This window comes from Myodes glareolus, chromosome 14, assembly GCF_982192425.1.
Source record: "Myodes glareolus chromosome 14, mMyoGla1.1, whole genome shotgun sequence".
NCBI classification, from domain to species: Eukaryota; Metazoa; Chordata; class Mammalia; order Rodentia; family Cricetidae; genus Myodes; species Myodes glareolus.
The window spans coordinates 51,208,192-51,230,524 of NC_142039.1; the positions used below are offsets into that span (position 1 = coordinate 51,208,192).

The 22,333-nt window shown below is 44.6% G+C and overlaps 1 long non-coding RNA gene across 1 annotated transcript; it reads right to left on the reverse strand.

Annotated features, from left to right (window-relative positions):
• Positions 1 to 16,961: 16,961 nt before the first annotated feature.
• Positions 16,962 to 22,055, reverse strand: LOC125398098 (uncharacterized). The gene is made up of 4 exons (XR_015004961.2): positions 21,647 to 22,055; positions 19,550 to 19,634; positions 18,490 to 18,620; positions 16,962 to 17,237 (listed from the first exon to the last, which is right to left on the reverse strand). It is a non-coding gene; the product is annotated as an uncharacterized LOC125398098 (long non-coding RNA).
• Between the last annotated feature and the right edge of the window lie 278 nt (positions 22,056 to 22,333).

Sequence of the window (22,333 nt, forward strand, 5' to 3'; positions counted from 1 at the left end):
AATAGTTTTCAAACTTCTTTAGCTAGGAGGTAATATGTTTCACACACACACCCCCACTGAGTGCATAGGCCCCACCCCCAAATACACATGCATTTTCTTACATATAATTGGACTAGAAGCTGTAGAGAATGGTACGCCACTGTATGCAATGACCGATGTTTTCAATTCATTCTTATGACGAGAAACTTTTTTTCTTTCAAAGGTAGCTGGACAAGCCTCCCTCCTCTTTTTCATTTGCACCAATTAGCCAGTCATGTCATGTGAAGCTGAGTTCCCATCAATGAGATGAGGCAAAGTCACTACCTAGATCAGAGATAAAAGACAGACTCCAATTTGGTGAAAGTGTGGGTCAGCACAGTTTGGGTTCTGGTGCACCTTTTGGCAGAAAGAGAAACCATCTAGTCAAATTACTTTTGCTTTGTTCTTTAGAGTAAACGTGAATTTGTAAACCCCACTTGCCCAAGGACAGATAACTTCCTGGAATGCTGGGAGCTGTGGTTCTTGGGAAATAACAAGTCACATGTTTTACTCCCCTAAACAAGTTTATTTGCACCGGATGAGCTTCATTAGATGTTCACAGGAGGTGCACAGGCAGGAAATATGTCAGGATGTATGCTTGCCCCGGATTGGACCTGATGGGAAATATGGGCCTTGGGGTTGTGCCGTTTGAAGCCTCTACACAATGTGACTCCTGGCCATTTCCTGGGAACTCGAAAACGGACCTGGCCAGAGTCCATCATCCTGGCCAGTATTTCGTTGATGCTTGCTTTAAATTTGGCTCAGAATTGTGGGACTGGTTTTTCTCTTGTGATTCTCGGGTATAGGAATTCTTGTGTTCCTTTGTGCTGCACCAAGATTATTCATGACAAATGCATTCATTCCCATTCCATTTCTAGACATATGAAATATTCAATTTAGCCCATGACACAGATTTCCTGGCCCATTAATGTGTGATAGCCACAGTCTGGAAAAGGCTATGTTTTCAGTAGCCAAGATCCGTTTTACCTTTTTTGTTGAGAGATAGAAAAATGAGAGACAGAGAGATAAGACAGTTGACTCCTGGGCTCAGAAGAAAAGATAAAACTCATGAAAGGAACAGAACTCCATGGGTACCAGAAGACACAAAACAGAACAAGAGTAGATGGTGGCAGAGAGTGTTTTGACATCAGACATGGAGATGCAGAGTTTGGAGTTTGCCCAGATGGTTTTTGGTCTTGCTTTGGTCCAGCATTTCCTCACCATGCCCCCTTCCCTATTGTTTTATCATTTGCTGTTATATAATAGAAGTATGTGTTTGTTTTTTGATTTTGATTTTATAGGGGATTACAACTAAGAGATTGCATGAATCTTGGAAGAGACTTTGAATTTTGAACTTTTAAACATTGTTGGAACTGTGATAGACTATGGAGATTTTTGAAGTCGAACTAAATGCATTTTACATTATGATATTGTTGTTACAAGCTTATGGAAGCCAGGGAACAGAATGTGGTAGTTTGAATGTATTTGGCCCCCATAATCTCAGCACTATTAGAAGGTGTGGCCTTATTCGAATAGGTGTGGCCTTGTTACAGGAAGTGTGTCCCTGTGGGGGCAGGTTTTGAGGTCTCCTATGCTCAAGATACTGCCCAGTATCTGAGACCATTTCCGATTGTCTTCTTATCAAGATGTAGCCAGCACCATTTCGGCCTGTGTGCCGCCATGTTCCCTGCCATGATTATAATGGACTGAATCTCTAAAACTGTAAGCCGCCACTTTAATTAAATATTGTCCTTTATAAGAGTGGCGTGGTCATGGTGTCTCATCACAGCAATAAAAACCCTAACTAAGGCACTGATAGTTCTGATATTGCAGAAAATCTACTCAGTGTTTTCTCTAAGTGAAAAGGTAAGAATTCTTGACTTACAATACACTTCTTTCCCTTGGGCTGGTTCCACTCCCTGTCAGCAGCAATCCTCAGCAAATATCCCATGACTCTGGCATCTCTAACATCTTGGGGTCTCCAAGGCAATCCAGGCTTCAACTTCACAGCTTCACGCAATGGCCACTCTAGGCTCCATTCAGCCCACCCCCAACCCCCAGACACATGCTTGGCAGGAGCAGCTTTCTTTAGGTGCAGGGTCAAATTCTATAACTTGTTTCTTCTTTCCTTAACTCTAAAGCCAGACTCATGCGGCAGAAACTGACAGGTTCTGCTGCTTGCTAGAGCTGGAACATGGCCCTTCTCATTCATTTACATCTTTACCAGCTTTCTGGCTTTGATTGTTACCTTCACTGCCTGAGCTTGACTGTTCTTGAACTTGCTCTGTAGACCAGGCTGGCCTCAAACTCAGAGATCCACCAGCCTCTGCCTTCCCAGTGGATAAAAGGTATGTGCCATCACTGCCCAACTCTAAGCTTTTCTTTAATTCCCTTTCACAAGATGGAAATTTAGCTGAGTGGAATTTTGCCCTGAGGTCACCACTCCCTTTATTCTATTTCTTAATCCATTTATCTCCTTGAATTTGGGATTTAGTTCCATTCCACTTCCTGGTATTCTTTTTCTCCTCAAAATTTACATTTTGTAATTTACCCTGCTCGGCTTGCTCCTTTTCATTATAAATCTTCATTAAAGTTACCACTAATAATCACACAACAGATCTATACTAGTTTGTTTTGAGATTTTTCTCTGCCAATGGAATTAATCCAAAACTCTTCACTTTAGCCTCAGGCAGACTCTTTGGACAAGGGCCAAAGGCAGCCGCTTTCTTCACCAAAATATCATGAAAATGATCACTAGACAAAATACTAAAATTTTTCTCTTCTGAAACCTCTTGAGTGAGCCCCCCCCCCAGTTCAAAAAATTCATAGCACCATTGTCTACCATGTTCCTACTAGTATGGCCCATATTTAGGGTTTCTATTGCTGTGAAGAGACACCATGACCATGACAATTCTTCTAAAGTAAAGTGTTTAATTTAGGCGGCAGTTTACAGTTCAGACGTTCTGCCCATTATCATCATGGCTGGAACATGGTGGCGTACAAGCAGACATGGTCCTGGCTACATCTTGATCAAAAGGCAATTGTAAGTAGACTATAACATTGAGTGAAGCTTAAGCTTAGGAAACCTCAACACGGTGACACATTTCCACCAGCAATGCCATACCTATTCCAACGAGGCCATACCACCTAGTAGTGCCACTCTCTATAAGCTTACTGGGATCAATCACATTCAGTTACATATAATCACAACCAATATTGTTTGTCTCATGCTGAGACACTCCAATGGACTTCTCTTTGCGAACTGAAGTACCACAACAAGAACAATGGGTATCCGTGTATACAATGTCTACACTGGACACAAGCATGATTAGCATCCCGTGGGGATACAGCAGGTGGTGAGGGATTCCTTGACACTACTCAAAATACTGTGCCATTTAAAGCTTACAGACTGCTTACTTTTGAAGTCTTCCATTTAATGTTTTCTTTTCTGTTTTGCTTCTGTTTTAGTTTTTTTGTTTTTGTTTTTGTTTTTTGAGACAAGGTTTCTCTGTGTAACCTTTACTGTCCTGAAACTCTCTCTGTAGACCAGACTGGCCTCAAACCTGCCTCCGCCTCCCAAGTGCTGGGATTAAAGGCCTGTGCCACTACTGCCTGGCCCATTTAATGTTTTCAGACCACAGTTGTAACAAGAGCAATTAAAACCTTGGGAAATGACATTGTAGACAAGGCTTATTGCTGGGGGTCCCTTTCATACAATCCTCACAAATTACAAAGCCATGTTTTTTAGGTCATCTCTTATTTGGGTGATCCTAAAATGATCCCAGAGACACTCTTAGGCTCACATCTGCCCTCATATTTGTTTTTCCCCAGCACCCCCAGAAAGAGAGAGGTGGGAGGGAGGGAAGGAGGGAGGGAGAGAACTCTGAGTTGGGACTAGTCTTGAGAGGGCCAAATCCATGGAATTTGTCTCACTCAGTGACTGATGTTCAGCAGTTGATGAGTTGGCCACTCATCAGCCAACTAGAAGGTTACTGACCAGAAGAGGGCTACAAAGAAAAAGGTCCTGTTCTGCATGGAAAAGGAGATCCTGCAGCCCTGTCCTGGCTAGAAGAGAGAGGCTGCTCCTGGGAGGATGGTGAGGGCTTTGTTCTTAAGAGATGCGGAGGCTGGCCCCGTGAGTGAGTGTGACAGATGTTCTTTGTTATTCTGCAGCACATGGGTCTTCCATTTCCTCCTTCTTCCCTGGGTAAAATTTTGTGGCATCGTCACACTTGTCCTAATGGCCCATGTCTAACATCTGTGTGGTTACAAATGGGGACATGCTCATTTGTGGACTTACGGAGTTTGAATACCATCAAGACGGCAGGACTTGCTGCCCACGCAGGAAGAAGAGGAGCTGGGCACAGCTGGAGTGCAAAGTAGGTCAGTTCACAGAGCACAGGAAGTTACCAAAGCAGTGGGAAATTAGGGGCAGAATTTTAACCAACTGTCCCAGAAATTGGTCTAACCTTTGCCTCCTCTAGAGCTTTTACATATTTTTAAGTTGCTATTTATAGAGTTTTATTTTGTACTTTGTAAATCTAACACATTTGTTGCAGAGAATTTTTCAGAGAAGGGAGAAACATCACTCATAGACTACTAATCAAGAAGCATGTATTATCATTTTGACAGTCTTTCTTTCTAGTCATCTTGATCGTGGATGCCTGTATATGGGATATATATTTTTGTCATTAAACTATATGTACAATTTTTGTAATTTTTAAAAATATATTACTCATCTGATATATTCATCTGCAAACCCCTTCTTACCTCCTTATTACTCCAGCATGTTGGAATACCTGAACATACCTAAATGCTGCCTTCATGTAAAGACAGCTTTGCCCATGCCTTCCCATCTCAAGGCACAGAAAGAAATCAAAGTGCTAAGATCTTCTGGAGTCTTTTTATGTACCAGGTTTTCTGGGCCAGACAAGGTAGTTCAATGTAAAGCCTTTCTGTATTCCCATGGAAACTGAGGGCCTGGAACAATCTCGAAAACCTGTGTGCAGTGGCCTCCTCTAGTGCTCTTACATTTGGGCTACTAGATAGAAACTGAGGAGACGATGGAGACATCCCGAATCCTGTCAAGAGAAGGAATGTGACTGCAGGAACCACACTAGAAGAGAGGCCCTTCTGCAGAGAGGAAAAGGCTTGGCTGTCCAGTGGTTAACTATCTGTCCACAGGATGCTACCTGCTCAGATGAGAGCCCTACAAGCTTAGAACGGATTCCTTCTCAGAGAAGAGTCCCCCAAGAGTCTGTGTTTCCTTGCAGAGGTGAAACACGATGGGCCTGTTCTGTATCCTGGGTCTCACTCACAACCCCCGCCCCCACTTAGATATGCTAGCAATGGCACAGAGAAACTATCAGACTGGACTGCTCCATAGATAGAAAGGAAGGTTTATTGTGGATCAAACTGCCAAAGCCATCTCTTGGAGTGGGGTGGGGAAGGGGTGGTAGAGGAGACAATGGTGTGAAAGCAAGCAGATTGAATATGACATCAGCAGGGTGGGGGTCTGAGCTGATTCAGGCTGTCCACTGCCCTGGAATTTGGAGTCCTTGCCTGACACAGTTGACCTTTGGGGCAAGGTTAGAGGATGTTGCTGGAGGATGGAGGGTGACCCTTGGTGAACAGAAATCTGCCTTTAGACCTGTTTAACTGTCCTTCTGTTTAGGGTAAAGTCACCAGCACTGCCCTTTGTGTGTGTGGGGCGGGGGTGTCTTTGGACCTAGCAAGAAGCTCTGTCAGCATGCAGTCTACAAGTTCCAGACTTAAAAAATGCATTGGTCAGGGTTTATGTTACCACTGATTTTTAAAGACAATTCTCAAGACAGTGAGCTGCTGGGTATTTTTCAGCATATAAAGCCACTGATAAAATCATGCGCTATCAGCTATGAAATACCACAGTAGAAAGAATTACTTTGTTCTTCAAAACCTACTTCTATCTTTGTGCAGTCATTTCCCTTCAGGGTTTTCCCTGGGCCAGATTAACTGGGCCAGATGGGTCATTGTGATCCGTGCTGTTCAGGGGTAATTCTAATCTGCACCAGCACTTTAAGACGGGAAGCATAGGAGGCCAACAGTAACCTTGATTTCCATTTTCAGCAGGTAGCCGAAAAGCAGGAAATGAAATCAAACTGCTGTCATTGTCTTCAGCATAAAAATGTAGGGTTGTGTCCCCTCTTTTGCCATTCTCATATGATTCCACACTGTAAGAATTTCTGTTTTATATTAGGTCTTGGAAAGAGACACCAAAATACAGTGTGTAGAACCTGGGTGTCTCTCGTGTGAAGCTGATACTGTTTGGATCTGCGTGGTCTCCAAAACCTTGTGCTTTGAATGTTGGTTCCCTGGTGCCTTTAGCGGGTAGAGCCTTGTTGGTGGAAGCAGGTTAGCAGGCCGGGCCTTTGAAGGTATTAGCTGCTTCTGGGTCCAGCATGCTTTTCCCTTGCTTCTTGGTAAGCCATGATGGAGGGGCCTCCTCCATACCTTCTCACCTCCATGTCTTCCATGATGGACATGAGTCCTCTGAAACCGTGAACTGAAATAAGTCCTTGGTCCCTTCGAGTTCCTCTCAGGCACCTGGGCCACAGAGATGCTTTAAGAACGAACGTACAAACCAATGCTGACTGAACGATGCACCGGTGGCTCCCAAAGCTGAGTGAACTCGAGTCCCAGGAAGTCACCTCCAAATCGGTGACCCTACCAGATCCCCACTTGGGGAATCAGTTCAGACCTGCAAATGATTTTACTACACACGTGTGAGGGTCCAGTCTCTGAGAAACACGGGGGGAAGTGAGAGCAAAAGCTGTTGCCTCTTAGTCTTGGTGAGAGAAGAGATGATGAGAAAGTGGGGGCGGTAAATATAGAATTCAAAGAGAGAAATCCAGCAGTCACTAGAGCTGTGTGGGGAGGAGAGGGATGACATTGCGTGTCTGTCCATTTAGAGAATGGAAGGGTGTGTGCTTGTGCCGAGGTAAGAGGGCTAGTCGAGAAGGATGGGTGGAGACAGCAGAATGAAAGGTGCCCCATGGAACTAGGGTTCAGACGAGGAACAGACCTGACTCCCAGCTCACCCTAGTACACGACAAGCCAGTTTTGCAGAGTATGAACATTCTGCCCTTGAATTTGAAAGAAGCCAAACTAACGTGTTGAGGGGACAAAACAGGTGGCTGGTGTCCTCGCTGTGTCACCTGTGTCAGGGCACTGCCCTTTCTGATGTGCTGCTGGGCACTTAGGCTTTCGTTGACCAGTTACCATGGGAGGGGAGAGATGCCCAAGATAAGCTCCAGTGCCAAAGTGCGGATGGTACCAGCTTCTAAGAAGGGATGGTCCCTCAGGGCCCAAGAGGAGCTGCTCCATCTTCTTACCGAAGCAGAACAACAGGAAGAGGGCACATATTGCGTATATGTATTACTATGTGAATTTACATTTTCTTTCCAGGAAATTTAGAAGATGGAGATAATCCGAGGGGAGAATCACTCATAGTCCTACCACAAAGAGTTGGGTGTGTTACCTAGCGACATTGTGAGCTGGATCACAGTGTTGAGACTAAAACCCAGAGCCTCTCACGTGCATGGCAATCACTCTGCAACACCAGCTCTCTCTTCACTCGTTTTGGAACAGGATCTCACTAAACTGGTCAGTCTAGCCTTGCACTCACTCTGTAGCCTAGGCTAGCCTTGAACTTTCAGTTATGCTGCCTCAACCTCCAGAGTATCTGTGATTACATTACAACCCGAATCTTTCCACTACCTGGCTGGCTGCTAACTAACTGGCTGGCTGCTAACTGGCTGGCTGGCTGGATGATAACCAACAGTTGTGGTGGAGCCCTGGGGTTATAAGATACTGACAGGCATCCTGGCCTCTGCCTGTCAATGCTAGTCACACTCAGAGCTCAGTTGACAGCAAAAATACCATCAGGAATTGCCAAATATTCTTAGAATGGTGGGGCAAAGCCTCAGTTAAAACCCACTCTCTTAGACTCCTAGGCTTGCTCGTTCAGGGAAGAATTGGCCACCAAACCATGTGACATTCACACAGTGAAACAAGGATATTTATCACATAAAGAGAAACTGGTGCCCCCTAGAGAAGCACTGATACCAATTTGCTGTCTTTGAGGATGGACAAGCTAGATCCTTCTGGTCTACCTCTGGGTGATGGTGTGTTTTTTTCAAAACTAGTTGCAATTTCCATGAAAGACCCCCAAGTTGGGACCACCTCGGAAGGATGCTCTCAATTTCCTAGTCCATGAAAACTAGGGAGCAACTAAATATTTTGCTTTAAAGGCCACTGGATTAAAGAGGTTGGCCTAATGGATTTCATGGTTGAGTAATAAACTGTCGTCAAGTTCCTTGTACAATATTCAATATTCATCGGTTTATTCTGTGACCACTAAGTATTTTCTTACATTTTAACTAACCAAATCTGACTATTTTTCACACGTATTTGCATCTCTCACTAATAAAGGTGTCCAGTCCACCTGTTTCTGCATTTCAGAAGTTTCATATCTGCTGATTCAATCAAGCAACCCTGCAGAATAGTTCCTGCTCCAAATCTTCTCATCTGCTCTGAACAGGTTCAGATGCTTTCTTGACACTGTTCCCTAAAGGAGACTGTGTGGCAGCTACACACAGAACATCGTGCTCTAGGACTCACCCAGGGACTGTTAAAGCATGTGGAGGGTGTCTGTACAATACAGGCAAACACGGTATTGTTTGATGTAAGGAACTTGAACACCCTTGGACTTGGATGACCCTGGGGGAACCTTGGAAGCAGTTCACTGCAGGAACCAAAGGATGACTATATTATCCTTCTTGATATTCGTACTGAGCTTACTGCAGCCAAGATGAAAATCTTGTTTCTGCCTTTGAGATTATTTCTCTAGGGTCCGAGCTAAAAGAAAAAAATCAAGACCACCATGGTTGCTTCCCCAGTATATGAAACTATCTTGTAGAATGAAATGATCTGTAACCTTTCGATTTATGGACAGGCAATGTGGTTGCATCCCTGAAGTGCGAGACGAGAGGATATACTGGTCCAAGTGGAGCCTCTACAGTCCCATTCTGGTTGGCAGAACTAAGCTCCTGTTCCCAAAACAGTGACATTCTGGCTTTTAGGAACTACCCCTCCCTCCTTTACAAGGCTCACAGACAAATAATGACACATTTTCAAGCCGTGTGAGCTCTGTTCAGTCATATATCATGACTAAGAAATTATAGCACCTGGGGAAGTATGCTAATTTAGGCTAATTATATATGGGTCCGACCTGTCTCCACAGGTTTCAAAAGGTGTTCGTATGACTTTTCATTTATAAAACAAAATCCAAACACTTTTCATCTCAGCAGGTTGCATATGCTGCTTCTGCAGTGAGCCATGTCTTTGATGGAAAAATCAAATTTGTAAATGGCAGGGCAGCTAATCTGGGGCTGCCCTGTGACCCCTCCCGTTCATTGGCACTGCTTGATGGGGTTCATTTGTATCCGTACATTAGTTAAGAGTCAGGTTCAGAAGAAACCGAGGGCAAATGGCTAACTGAGGTGCCTCTATTAGCATATCAAAACAATGCTGGCCTTCAGACTCTCTCAGCAATGGAAAAAGTACCCATTACGAGGCCATGCTGAAAGCCAGACTCTTCTCAGCTCTGTTCACCTTGCCACCTACCCTAAACTACAGCCCATGGGCTTCCCTTCCCCCATACTTATGTGTATGCAACCCTGCCATTTGGGCCCTGAGCTCTCTTGGCCTTCCAGGTCCTCGTCAGCTCCCTCTCTTGGCTCTTTCTTCCTCTCTCTCTCTCTCTCTCTCTCTCTCTCTCTCTCTCTCTCTCTTTATCTATCTCTCTCTCCCCTCTTCTCTTCTTCTCTTACCGTCCCTGTCGCTGCCCTCCTTTCGCAGCCTGGTTCAGTCTACTACTTTCTCTCCCTGCTCAGAAGTCTTCAGATGCCTCTGGCTGTGCTCTCCCTCATAGCTACAATAGAAATCTTTCCCTCGGCCATCCCTCGGAGCAGTCCTCTCCTCACTTTATAGGTCTGGTGCTGAACACCCCAACTCCCCAACACTCCCAATCCTGTGCAAATGCACACACACACACACACACATACACACTTTAAAGTAGTTAGGAGGTTTTATTACTGTTGTGTGGTATTTCACCAGGGTACAATTCCCTCTATTTACCTTCATGGGCAACCATGAGCCATGAGAGTTGCTTTGTTTTTTAATATAATCAACAAAACTGCATTATTACATTTTTTTTGCTATTGTCAACAAATCCTTATTTGATCCCATTAGAAAATTGTATGCTGGTTTTAGAATTTATAAATCCAGTTATCTAGTTTTATAAATATAAATGCCCTGCCAATGAATTCCGAGCGTTGATTAAGGAAGAGAAAACTGGAAACCAGGGGTCAAAGAACAATAGGTTCCTGTTTCCTTGGTTTGCTTTAATGTTCTGCAGCCAACAGACAGCCTCGGGCAATTATTTGAGGCCAATAAGAAAGCCTCCCTTGGACTGTCCTAAAAGGAACCAGGCACACTGCCAGGTGCTTTTGTTTGTTTATACTGTCAATGAGCAATCTCTATCAAAGTGATAAAGAATTTTAAAACGCTTTATTGAGAGCTTTAGGAATTGCAATTTGGCAGATTCAGGTTTGGGCGAAGCTCAAAGTAAGTGTGTTCCAAAGAGGAGAATGAAGGCTTTGGATTTAAGAAGGAAACCTAAGTCTTCACTTCAGGGAAACATCAAATCTATTAGTCCACAGTCAGTTTGGGGGTACAGCTTCAGGTAGCTCTGGGGGACATGGGTCTTAAGTAGAGTGTTAGGATGATTTGAAGTTTTTTCCTTTACACCCCCAACACCACACACACACACACACACACACACACACACGCACACGCACACGCATGCACACACGCACGCACGCACGCGCACACCCACAGAGTGCTTCCAGCTTGAGCAGAATTTCCCATGACTTCATAGTATCCTCCCACTTGCTCTTTACTAAGGGAATAGGTGTCATTCTCGCATTCTCACGTTTCAAGAAAGGAAACCGAGTTATTCAGGGATTTAGAAACTTCAGGTTTCCAAGCATTTGATGCAGGATTAACCTTAGGTTTGCTGCCTTGCTAACTGCTATGATTAACCAAGTAGAAGGTGTCCTTGCTTGTATTCATTAGAGCTTTTGGCTGAAGGCATCAGAAAACAGCTCTGGCCAAGACAAGCATTGAAGAATTTATTGGAAGGCAAAGGGATGGGCGGGGATCGTGGAGGCTGTCCGTCCAGCTGATCGAATCAATAGAAGACGAATGGACTGGGATCAGGGGCTGACACAGTCCAGAGAGGCACTGAAATCCTAAGACAAGCAACCAACTCCCACCAGGGTCAGGCAGCCAGGTTTAGCCTTTGCTTCTAAACATGACCCCCAAGCCCTACCCTTCCTCAGGGCTCGGAGTCCAGGAGACACATCTGAATTATCACACTTGTTCCCATGAACACTTCTTGCAGTAAGAAGGACAGTTAAACCCTTTTCGCTTCTAAACTGAGAAAGAGACCCTCTTCCTCCCACAGTACAGGGCAACTGAGGTCATGAATGCCAAGTAGTAGATCATGTCAAATGTCCCCAAATTCTAGCAGCCTGCCTTATGAAAAGCTGCGGAACTGAACTGCAGGGTAACCTTGGCAGTCCGCACCCACCTCCCAGCTACCACATACTCTACAGGTTTAATCTTGATGGTTAGCTTGCTGGGTTTAGAATAATCATGGAAATATGCCTTGGGGCAAGTCTGGAAGTGGTTTCTAGACTGGGTTAACGGGAAATGTTAAATATGGGTGACACCATTCCCTGGGCTAGATCCAGAGACTGAACGTGCAGGAAAAGTGTGCAGGCCAGCCAGGTGGCTCTTTGAATAAAAGCCCTAGCTACACAAGCCTGGCAACTTGAGTGACATCCTAGATCCTAAAGTGAGAAGAAGGAACCAGCTCCTCAATGTTGTCCTCTGATCTCCACAGGCACACCGTAGTATGTGCACACTGGTCCTCACAAACACTGCACAGTGCACGTGCATGTGAATACACACACACACACACACACACACACACTCACAAATACACATGTACTAATAATAAATCAAAAAATCTAAAGAAGGAAATGAGCTGAGTACTAGCACTCCCCCTCCTCCCTGCTTGATCTATAAAGTCCCATTCCTCCCTCCCAACCTCCTCAAACACTACCCACGCAGAGAGTCTCCAAACAAAGGGAAGACACCAAAAAGCCCAGTTCCTCATTCTTGGTGGCTACTGCTGCTCTCTCTCCGAAAGCTGCCAGCCCCCCAAGTCTCCACCTAAAACAGTCAGCTTTGGATCATATTTGGACACAAACCCAGCTTGTGGCTGATCGTCATTACCCATTGCCTATAACCTATATAATCTCCCTGCTTTAGCTCGGGTGTCTGGCTTTTCTGTCCTCCATCTCTGGGACTGGAGAACCCATCTGGGAGTTGCTTTGCTCAAATAAACCTGTTGTTATACTTTTCCAATTTGGTTTGATCTGGTTTACCATGTTGGCAGAGAAAACTATCATCAGGGGACAGAGAACCTCTTAGTGACCAACTGCCTCCCACTCCAGTCACCACGCATTCTCTGCCATGATGGACTACCTCCCTTTGAAATGTGAGCTGACATAAACCCTTCCTCCCCTAAAGTCGCTTCTTGTCGGGTATTGTGCCACAGCAATAAGAAAAGAAACTAATAAATGTGTTCCCTAGAGTCGAGGACAAGCAGGTGTCCCAGTAGCTGTATATTTTGGGTGAACAAATTTTCCCACTGTTTCTTCAACTATTGCTATATAATATCACACAGCTCTGGACAAATCAGACAGCCTGAATCCTTCACAGACTTTGAATATATAATTAGAGAAAAAAAAACCCCTAGTGTACTTAAGCAAGGTTACGACCCAACAGTGCTGAAAGCACACTTAACTAAGCTGGGAATCGTCCTCTTGGTCATCATTCCCTTCCCAAAATTCAGTGTCCTAAGACCCCTCTCACCGAGTCAAAGCAAGAACTGAGCTCCATTCTTTCCTTCTCTGGGTCACCAGTGGCAGTTCTCAACTCCCCATTGTTACTGGAATGTAGTGTTCTCAGTCTTCCTGAAGTTGGGAATCTCTATCAAGCAGAGCTTTGGGTTCATATGTAGGCGGAAAACTCTGTGTGTTCAAGTTTGTCTCAATTATCATAAAAAATACACAAACTTCCATGTCACGTTCCCCTCAGGTCTTCAACCCATTTATCTGGGTGCCTTGTCCTTAGCCCTCTGCAGATGGACACTGCTTCCTCAGGCATAGACTTGGGATAAAGCCTTCTTGTCTTGGCATGCTAGGCAAAGGGGCCTACCTGGCCAACATTTTGTACAGCAATACTCGGAATGCCTACCTACCCACAGACCTTCCTGAGGACAGATTAGCAATGATCTCTGTGCAATGTAGTCTAGAGTGCCACAGAATGTCTTCAGTGTCATCCCTTCCCAGACACTTTCATTGCACATGCCCAAGTCAGCCACCTTTATGTGTCCCACAGGATCCAGCTTCACACTGTCAAATACCACCTGGTTTTGCAATGTGAAAATAGCATAAGACTCCTCCAACTGCCAACCTAGTGTATGTGGTAGATGGAGCCACTCCATTCACATACTCTATTACTATGCAGTGGATAGTCTTCAAGACAAACAGGAAGGAGAAAGGGCTCATATTTCCTTTGAAAATTTTAACTATAATTCCCCACCAAGATAAAATATTTTAAAACAGTTAATACATAGCCTCACCATGTTTCACATATTGCATCTAACTTCTCTGGGATACTGATATTTAGCATAGTTATAATTGGGGTGTACAAAGCTTTTATGTATCCTTCCATAAAACACCATGCCATCTTATATCTCAAAACAGACTTCCAAATCACAAGTTTAGTCCTATCATAATATTCCATGCTCTTGTATCTTACTTTACCAAACCACTTCCTTCTTGTTCAACATCTGGTTTGAATGCATCTGAGTTTCAACAGATCAAACTTCCGAGACAGTAGGATACTTTCAATGCTTGACTTCTGGAAGTGATTTTAACATTAAAGTGAGTCTGTTTATGACTGTGTAGTAAATAGGCTCTAAAGAAAGACTTCTTTGGACTGCTTCTGAAGCGGATGGCACCAGGGTGTGACACACATTAACAGAACTTCAGGCAAATCAGGGGGAATGCATGAAATCCAACAGAATGATATAGATTAGGGGTAGGTGAGAAAAAATGGCTAAATAAGCACAGGAACACAAAACTGAGCCTCCCCACACACATCAGACTCACGTGTTTGCTTGGTTCCCAACTGGTGGCTGTGTTTTGGGAGGTTAAGGGAACTTTAGGAGCTGAATTGAACTAAAGGAAGTGGGTCACTGGAGTCAGATATCTGGGAAAATATTAACCCTAGCCACTTCCTGAGACTTGCTGTTTCCTGGCAGTCATGAAGAGAGTAGCTCTCTTCTGCTTCATGTTCCCACTGACAGAATATCCTACCTAGGCAACTGGGACCAAATGACCATAATCTGAGGTCTCTAAAACTACGAGTCAGATTAAAACTTTCTTCTCTTAAATTTCTGTCATCAGAAGTCTTGTCATAGTAGCAGCAGCAGCAGCAGCAGCAGCAGCAGCAGCGTAACTACTGAATACATCCATGAGTTATCTTAGTCCTGTTACAACGGCTGTGGGATGTTCAGACTGTTGGAGATGAAGATGCCCTGAGCCCAAAACTAATCTTGAAATACTGTGTTGGTGGAAGAACACATCTTTCACATCCTATCGCCCTATACCAAAGCTCCCCTTCTCGGTTTATCTGTAGGATTATTTCAAAGGCACATTCCCAGATTTGAGCAATGATGACCAGATTTGAGCAGTGATGACCAGATTTGAGCAGTGATGATCAGATTTGAGCAATGATGACCAGATTTGAGCAATGATGACCAGATTTGAGCAATGATGACCAGATTGGGAGGCAAAACAGAAAGTACTATGTAAAGCACTTGCTCCACTTACAGAGAAACAGGGGTTCACCGAGGGAAGGCACAAAGACGTCTCACAGAGGAACAGAAAAGGAGAAAAGCTAGTGCTGGAGAGTATTTATTAGCAGAGGGAAACTAAAGGGGTACAAAATGCTATGGATGCCTGGGTTGGATGCTCTCGGAGACGCTGGCTGTATCTTCTCTTCAGGGTTGAAGAGATCCTCTTGTAAAAATCAGTTTCTCATTCCTCCTGCAGGGTTGTAAGGCAAGCAGTGAGGCAAACCTCACCTTCTGGGATACTCTGTTTCAGTAGTAGGAATAGCCACCAGGACATATCACATCTAAGGATTCGGCTTTGTATAAATGAAAGACATTTTGTGGACACTTTGTTGCCCTTCCTTCCTTGCTGACACTGCTATGGTACCTTGAGAATTCACCAAGACTTCCCCTCAATGGGATTCTACCCATTAGAAAACATACTCCACAAGCAGCTTCTTTATTCCGAGACAGTCTCTGGTTGGTTGTGCAGCAAATAAATCCCCAGTCCCATTGTTGAGCAATGTCATTACAAAAATGTCACACATCCCTTATAATGTGTCTTGAGTGTGTTCCTATGATAAAAATGTTTGCATGCTCCTTGGCACTTTATCTGCTTTGTTCAAATCACTCATTCAGCCAATGCGTTAAGGGAATGATCAAATTCTGTCATTCCATATGCAGCTGTGGAGTTGAAGAGATGGGTCGGCTCTCACAGATGACACGTGTTGAGTTCCCAGCACCCACATCAGGCAGTTCACAACTACTGTAATTCCAGCTCCAGACGAATTTGATGCCTCCAGCCTCCCCGGGCACCAGCATTCACATGCACATAACCAAAAAAAGAAAGAAAGAAAGAAAAAGAAAAAAAGAAAAAGAAAAAGAAAAACACACACATACAATTTTTTTAAGAATAAAAAGCTTTACCTGTATCTCAGAGACAAGCGAAAGTTTTTTAAGAGAAAAATCAAATCATTACATTTCTCTTTTTTGTACCACTGTTACCCAACTTTCCATCACCACAGAGAAATACCTACAATAATTGACTTGGGAATGTACAGTCGGAAGTCCACTTTGGTCCCACTCCCTCCCCACCATTCCAAACCACACCCCGCTCAGAAAGCCCACCAAGCAATGACTCCCTGGAGCTGCTCAAGACCACACCAGCAGAGTATTTAAACTTCATCCTAGAGAGTGACCACGTGGTTTCACCTGATCTCTCCTGTCTCATCTCTGGGGGCCAGCAAAGTCACCCAGGAGCAGCTTGTCCACTAAACCTGGTCTTTTATTTTAAATTCGGCTTGATTTGGCTTACTGCGTTGGAGGAGAGTGAAGAGATTTAACATTGGGGTCCAAAACCTTTCAGTGAGAAAATGGGCTTATCTTGTATTCACAGGCATTGCTCCTCAGTTCAGTTTCTTCATGTGCAAACTGAACTACCCTCAGATTTAAAAATACATTTTTAAAAATGTGTCTGTCTTGAGCATGCACAGACTGGTTTTCCTTGCTGTTATTCTCTCAACGGTAGAGTATAACAACTGCTTCTCCAGTGTCCTAGGTACCACATTAAGTCTGGTGATGACTTCAAATACGTGGAAGGCTGTGTATGGATTCTTCACACGTGCTACACAAGACAGGCGTGGTGACACACACTTGAACTCCACCACTCAGAAGCCTGAGGCAGGAAGAACATAAGTTTGAGGTCAATCTGAGTTTATAGGGTAAACTTGTTTCAAAAAAAAAAAGCAAACAAATACCAAAAGCCACGCTGCCCCCCCCAAACACACACACACACACACACACACACAAAACCCAAACCAAACATTTTTTTAATTACATGCTACTTATATAGATAAAAGGAGTAACAGAGTTCTGAGATGGAGTTTTATTGTAGGAATCTAGCAGTCACTGTAACTAAGGTAAATAATTAGAGTAAACAGCTGTTTGCTAGAAGGACTTTGACCTTGAAGAATCATTGTGGCAGTGATTGTTTTTCGTGATTTGCAGTTGTTTTTCTGAAGGGGTGTTACAGTCTTTGGATAATTTTGGTCACAAGCCACTTCTGGCACACCTGAAGTTCTTGGGTTATTGTGCCTGCAAGTGGTACCCAGTGAGGACTAAAGCAGCAGGGGCGTGTGATACTTTCCTGTAGAGAGACATCTGAATTAGAACAGGGACCTTGGTATGCGAAAATACTTTACCCAGAAAAGCAACTTTGTGTAACAATCAATAAAAATGCCTTTGTACAGCTGTTGGAGGTTCAGTTCAATTCATGAGAGACTGAACCTTCCTGCTGCCACATGGCCTTCAAATTTCATCTTGGGAGACTTCTTTCTTTGACCGACTAACGCAACACAGAACACCCTGACAGGGTTTGGTAGTAATAGCAAACCAGAAGCATCTTGCCTGGCTTTCATGCTACAAGAATTAAAGTCTAAAACTACAACAAAAGGCAATTCTTTAGTTTTTTTTTAGAAACTTTCCTACACATGAATCTGCTGTTGCTTAACAAGGTCGTGACCATGACATTGACTCCTAAGTGGGTTGTAGGTAAAGACTGGCCTCTCACTGTCTGGGAGTCTTAGGCCCAGCTGTGAACAAAACAGAAGGGAATTTGGTTCTCTTTATTTGGGTTCGCCTGGATGTTGTTGTGGGGCCCTGCAGATTTCCACAGTTCTGCTCTCACAGAGCAATTATTTCCAGAAAAGATACTGGCTCAGATGACTGCCACGTTCCTCATGTGGTTTCTGAGTTTTGAGAACAGCAAAGCCCAGAGTTCCCTAGCCTTCTGTGCACCCTGGTAACGTGGCAAAGAGAAATTGTGACTGCCAAGGAGTCGTCATGTCGATCTATGGCAACGTGTTTCCAGAACAAAATACTTGTTCAGATTCCAAACCCACATGTGTGCAGACTGTAATTTTCTGTGTGGACAGCAACTCTCTTTTACAAACAGGATGGGGGGGTCACATTGAAGGCTTCTGCCTTTGGAATATTTCATGTTGGACTCAAGCCTTGATAGACCATTCTGTGGCCAGTCTATGTGCCAGGGTGGGCAGCCGCGTGTGCAGTATAGAGCAATATCTCTGAGTCTTGACTAGTTAAAAGACCATGTCAGTGAGTTTCTGTGTTTCTAGCTTCATGCAGACTGGAGAAGGTTAGAGGAATCCCAGGTTCACCGGGAGCCATGGAGTCAGCTGCAGGCTAGAACAATTTGTGGAATTTTGAAGAACCTGCCTTTAACCCTGGAGATTTGGTTCCAAACTGCAAAACAGAGAGAACTTCAAGACTCTTCTTCCCTTAAAACTGAAAAGAAACGAAGCTTGTTTCTGTTACCGTGTTAGCATTTTGCAAGTACTCAAAGTAAAAGAAAGTGCCACAAAAATCGGGACTTTTAGTACCTAAAGGCTCACTTGCAGCTCTTCCATGTGAAAGAGATTCCGGTTCCATGATGTCACCGCTCAGTCAGTTTCTGATGATGCAGCTATCCCATGGCCCATGCTCTGTTTGTGTAATTTCCTCCTTTGTGCCCCTAACGCAAATAAGGATGTTAGAGAGGTTATATTTAGTAAACTGTGCCTGACTAACCCAGTGTGTGGTTTACTACACACACACACACACACACAAGTTCGCACACTGGCTGACTACCCTCCCCTGTCCACATTTGAGCCTCCTTGTTCCCTTCCTGGATACACTGGAAATGGTATTTAGTGCAGAATTACCCCAGCTCTTTACTTTCCCACTTTGGTTTCCTTTCATGGGCTCTGGGGTTCCTTAGCTTGTCATTGTGCCCAGGAGATGATGTCAGAGGAGTCAATCCTCCATTTCACCCCCTGCATCATTGATCTTAGCTGCTGCAGATGGATTTGTCTCCAACCTGGGGTCTGAGATCTGTTATTCCATAACGCTGTTGCTTCTCAGATCTAAGGGACCCATCCATTTTCTTAGTCAGCCTCTGACTCTTTGAGGCTCGCCTTCTTCCTGCACAGGCCACTGTCTTCCTTGCAAGTCAGGTCTCAGGCTTGGCCTGACTTCAAACCTGATCAGAGGCAGACAATCCTAGACAGATCTGGAATCCAATCTAACCCCATTCCAATAAATAAGCTCCAGCTGCAGCAGATCTGTCGAATTTGAAAAGAATTTAGGATAGAATTAAGCCAGAAAGAGCACTGTTAAATCTGGTCATGTGACATAGTTCTGGCAAGCTTGCAGACATGTCTAAGTGCACAGAAGTAGGTGACTTATAACTAAACCCAGGAGACTAGAATCGGGCACCAGTTTTTGTTTGTTTGTTTGTTTAGTTTAGTTTTGTTTTGTTTTCCCCAAGACAAGGACTAGCAAGTACAAACTCAATAAAACGTGGGCTGAACATCTCTGTCTCTAGCTCATGTGTCTTGGATAATATCCCCGTGAGTGAGCCAACTTCAGCCTCCCGGTGAGTAGTCCCTGACAGCCTCACACCGGTTCATGATGACACGATTGTTTCTCCTGCAGACAGTTGCCCTGTTGCGACTAGTGTTCTTCTTGTCCTCCTAGGCAGGGGATCCTGTAAATGAAAAAAGGGGGGCTTAGCACTAATATGTATTTGTGTTCTCTGCTTTCTGATTGTGGCCACAATGTGACCAGACACTTCAAGCTCCTGCCACTTCGATTTTCCCACCATGATGGATAGCTTTCTCCTTTGTCCCAAGCTCTTCCTCCAGAACTGCGCTTGACTCAATCCCCGTGTTGAGACCTTTATTCGAATGTGGCCTGAACACCCTGTTTAAAGTAGAGCAATGCCACAGAGAAGTTCAGCCCTTGTGTGAATGGGAATAATGACTGAGAAGCTACAGAAGGATTCTCCCAGACTGGTCACCTCTAAAGACCTCTGCAGAAGCTCAGGACTGAAGGACCTTCCTTTTGTATGTTGATACTATGAAGCAGAGCAGACCAGGCATGTTTCCACAAGAGGTTAGTGTGGTGGGGGCTGTGGTAGTAGCACAGTGACCTGCCTTCCTCCATAGGGAAACGGCCCCAGTTGCCTCTGAGACCTCAGGTAGTTTTACATCCTACACATGCTATGCTGTCTCTTATCGTATGCACCTACAATCTAACTTAGTTTACAAACCAGACCAAGAACAAGGTTAACAGTAATATTTAATAATAAACAGGAATGCTTTAATATATATATACATATATATATTGTATGTATGTATATATATATTGCCACTAAAAACATATTGCAGCATTTTGGTCTCTCTGGAATTTTCCATTTACTGTTTCTGTATACTGCTGACTTCACACATCTTATTCCAAGGAAAGTAAGCATCATTGCATGGACTATAGACAGTAATCCTATGAATGGAAGCCACAGGATCCGGTCAAGCAAGCGCCTGGGGGCCCCACCCTCCTATTTTCTTTACCCTAAGATCTCATCACCCATTAATGCGTGAGTTTGGCCCCCCCACCTGCCTGCTCCTATTCCCCACTGGACTGTAAGCATCACAAGGGTGGAGGTTTTGCAGATGCTGTTTGTGTTCCTAATATCCACAGCAGAGCCTGGTACCCAGAGCTAGTAAAGGACACGAGAGAGCCAGGACTCTGTCACGGAGGTTTTCAATACAGGTCAGAGACATACTGGCCAGGTGATGACTTTGTACAAATCACCACCTTCTCAAGTCTGCATTTTCTCTTCACAATGGATGTGACAGGGCTGCTGTGGGGACTAACTCAAGTGTAGGTGCACATTTACCATCCAGCCCTGCAGGACCATGACAGATTCACGCCATTCGAAAGGGACATTTGAAAATATTGCACATTGCTTAAAACATATTTGGCATTTTTGAATCATCTCCCCTGTAGGCTTCATAGGAAATGAACTTATTGCTACCTCAAGTAAACCAGCATTTCCAGAGTTTGAGGATCTATACCTGTGGGGTGAAGGGAGGGAGTGGGGAAGACAGCCCCCTGCAGGTTGTCTCAAGGCTGGTGAGAATTAGGTTGTCCCAAGGATTCTGGACATCTGTCAATGGCTCAGGTTAACATCCTTGGCGTTTGTCTCGTTATCCTGCAAACCACCTGGAGGCAAGTGTGGAGGGTTGTTGGAAGACTGTATTGAAGGAAGTTGCTCTGATGCAATTTAATATTTGTGATGGCAGTACCAACCCATGAGTAAGTACAACCCCTTAAGCAGTCAAAGGGGAGGGGAAAAAAAACCCATAGGTCATTCAAGAATTCTCCCCCTGGCTCCTATGGGACTGCCTGTCTGGAGTATTTTTATTAAAACTTCTTTTCACAAATCCCACAGATCAAAAATCTTTCCTCTGTAAATTTCTTCTCTTAAGCACAAACCTTCGTCGTGTTTACAGAGACCAGGTCCGTCTGGCAGAGGGTCACGACGGCAACTCAAAAGCTGACAGCAGCCCTGCTACCAAGGCCACGGTATCCAACAGAGCAAGTTTCTCAACCGGTTCGCTCTTGTCACTGCTGCCCAAATGAAAGCAACAGGGTGTGTGCGACACTTGGCACTGTGTCTCTTAACAGGCTCGCCAGACTTCAGTATCAGAGGTGGCTCACCTCACCAAGTCCTGTGTCCCCAGGAAAACAGCATTCAAATCTCCAAGGCAGGCTCAGAGCGCACAAACTGGGCTACAGGAAGTCAACGTCCTAATGGTTCTGGAGCAGATTTGAAGTGACAGACTTTTCCGGGCAGGAACTAAGACCAAGAGGTGAGCGCCACCTGGCGGAGAGGTTGCTGGAGGTGGCATTAGGGTGCACACCCAAACACCCCTCCTCAAACTTGAGCCCAAAGAACACGTTGCGAAGGTGCGAACGGTTCTCAGTATTCTTTCAGCTCTCAAAATGACCAGACCAGCGCAGCAGATCTCAGAGGCTGGTGTCACACCATATATTTTAAAAACAACGCATTCTTTTTGATGGTATGTTTCTCTCTATCTGGGCTCTGGAGATGCTGACGTGAGTAGCCTTGGGCTCCCAGGTCCTGAATAGTGAGGAGTCCGAGACAGATAGGAAGCTGAGCAGCAAGGGTTGTGCCAGCAAACACACAGCAACAAGGACAAAAATGTTGGCGGTGAAGAGAGAAGGTCTGGGTTCTCTAGAACTGTCACCACCATGTACCGAGATCCCCAGAGTCTCTGACATCACTTGTCCACCTCCCGTAGCATAGTCCCCACAGGCTCCTTATGAGTTCCAGCTGGAGCCACACTGTGGCCACACTGACAAAGCCAGTCCTGGAGGAGCCCT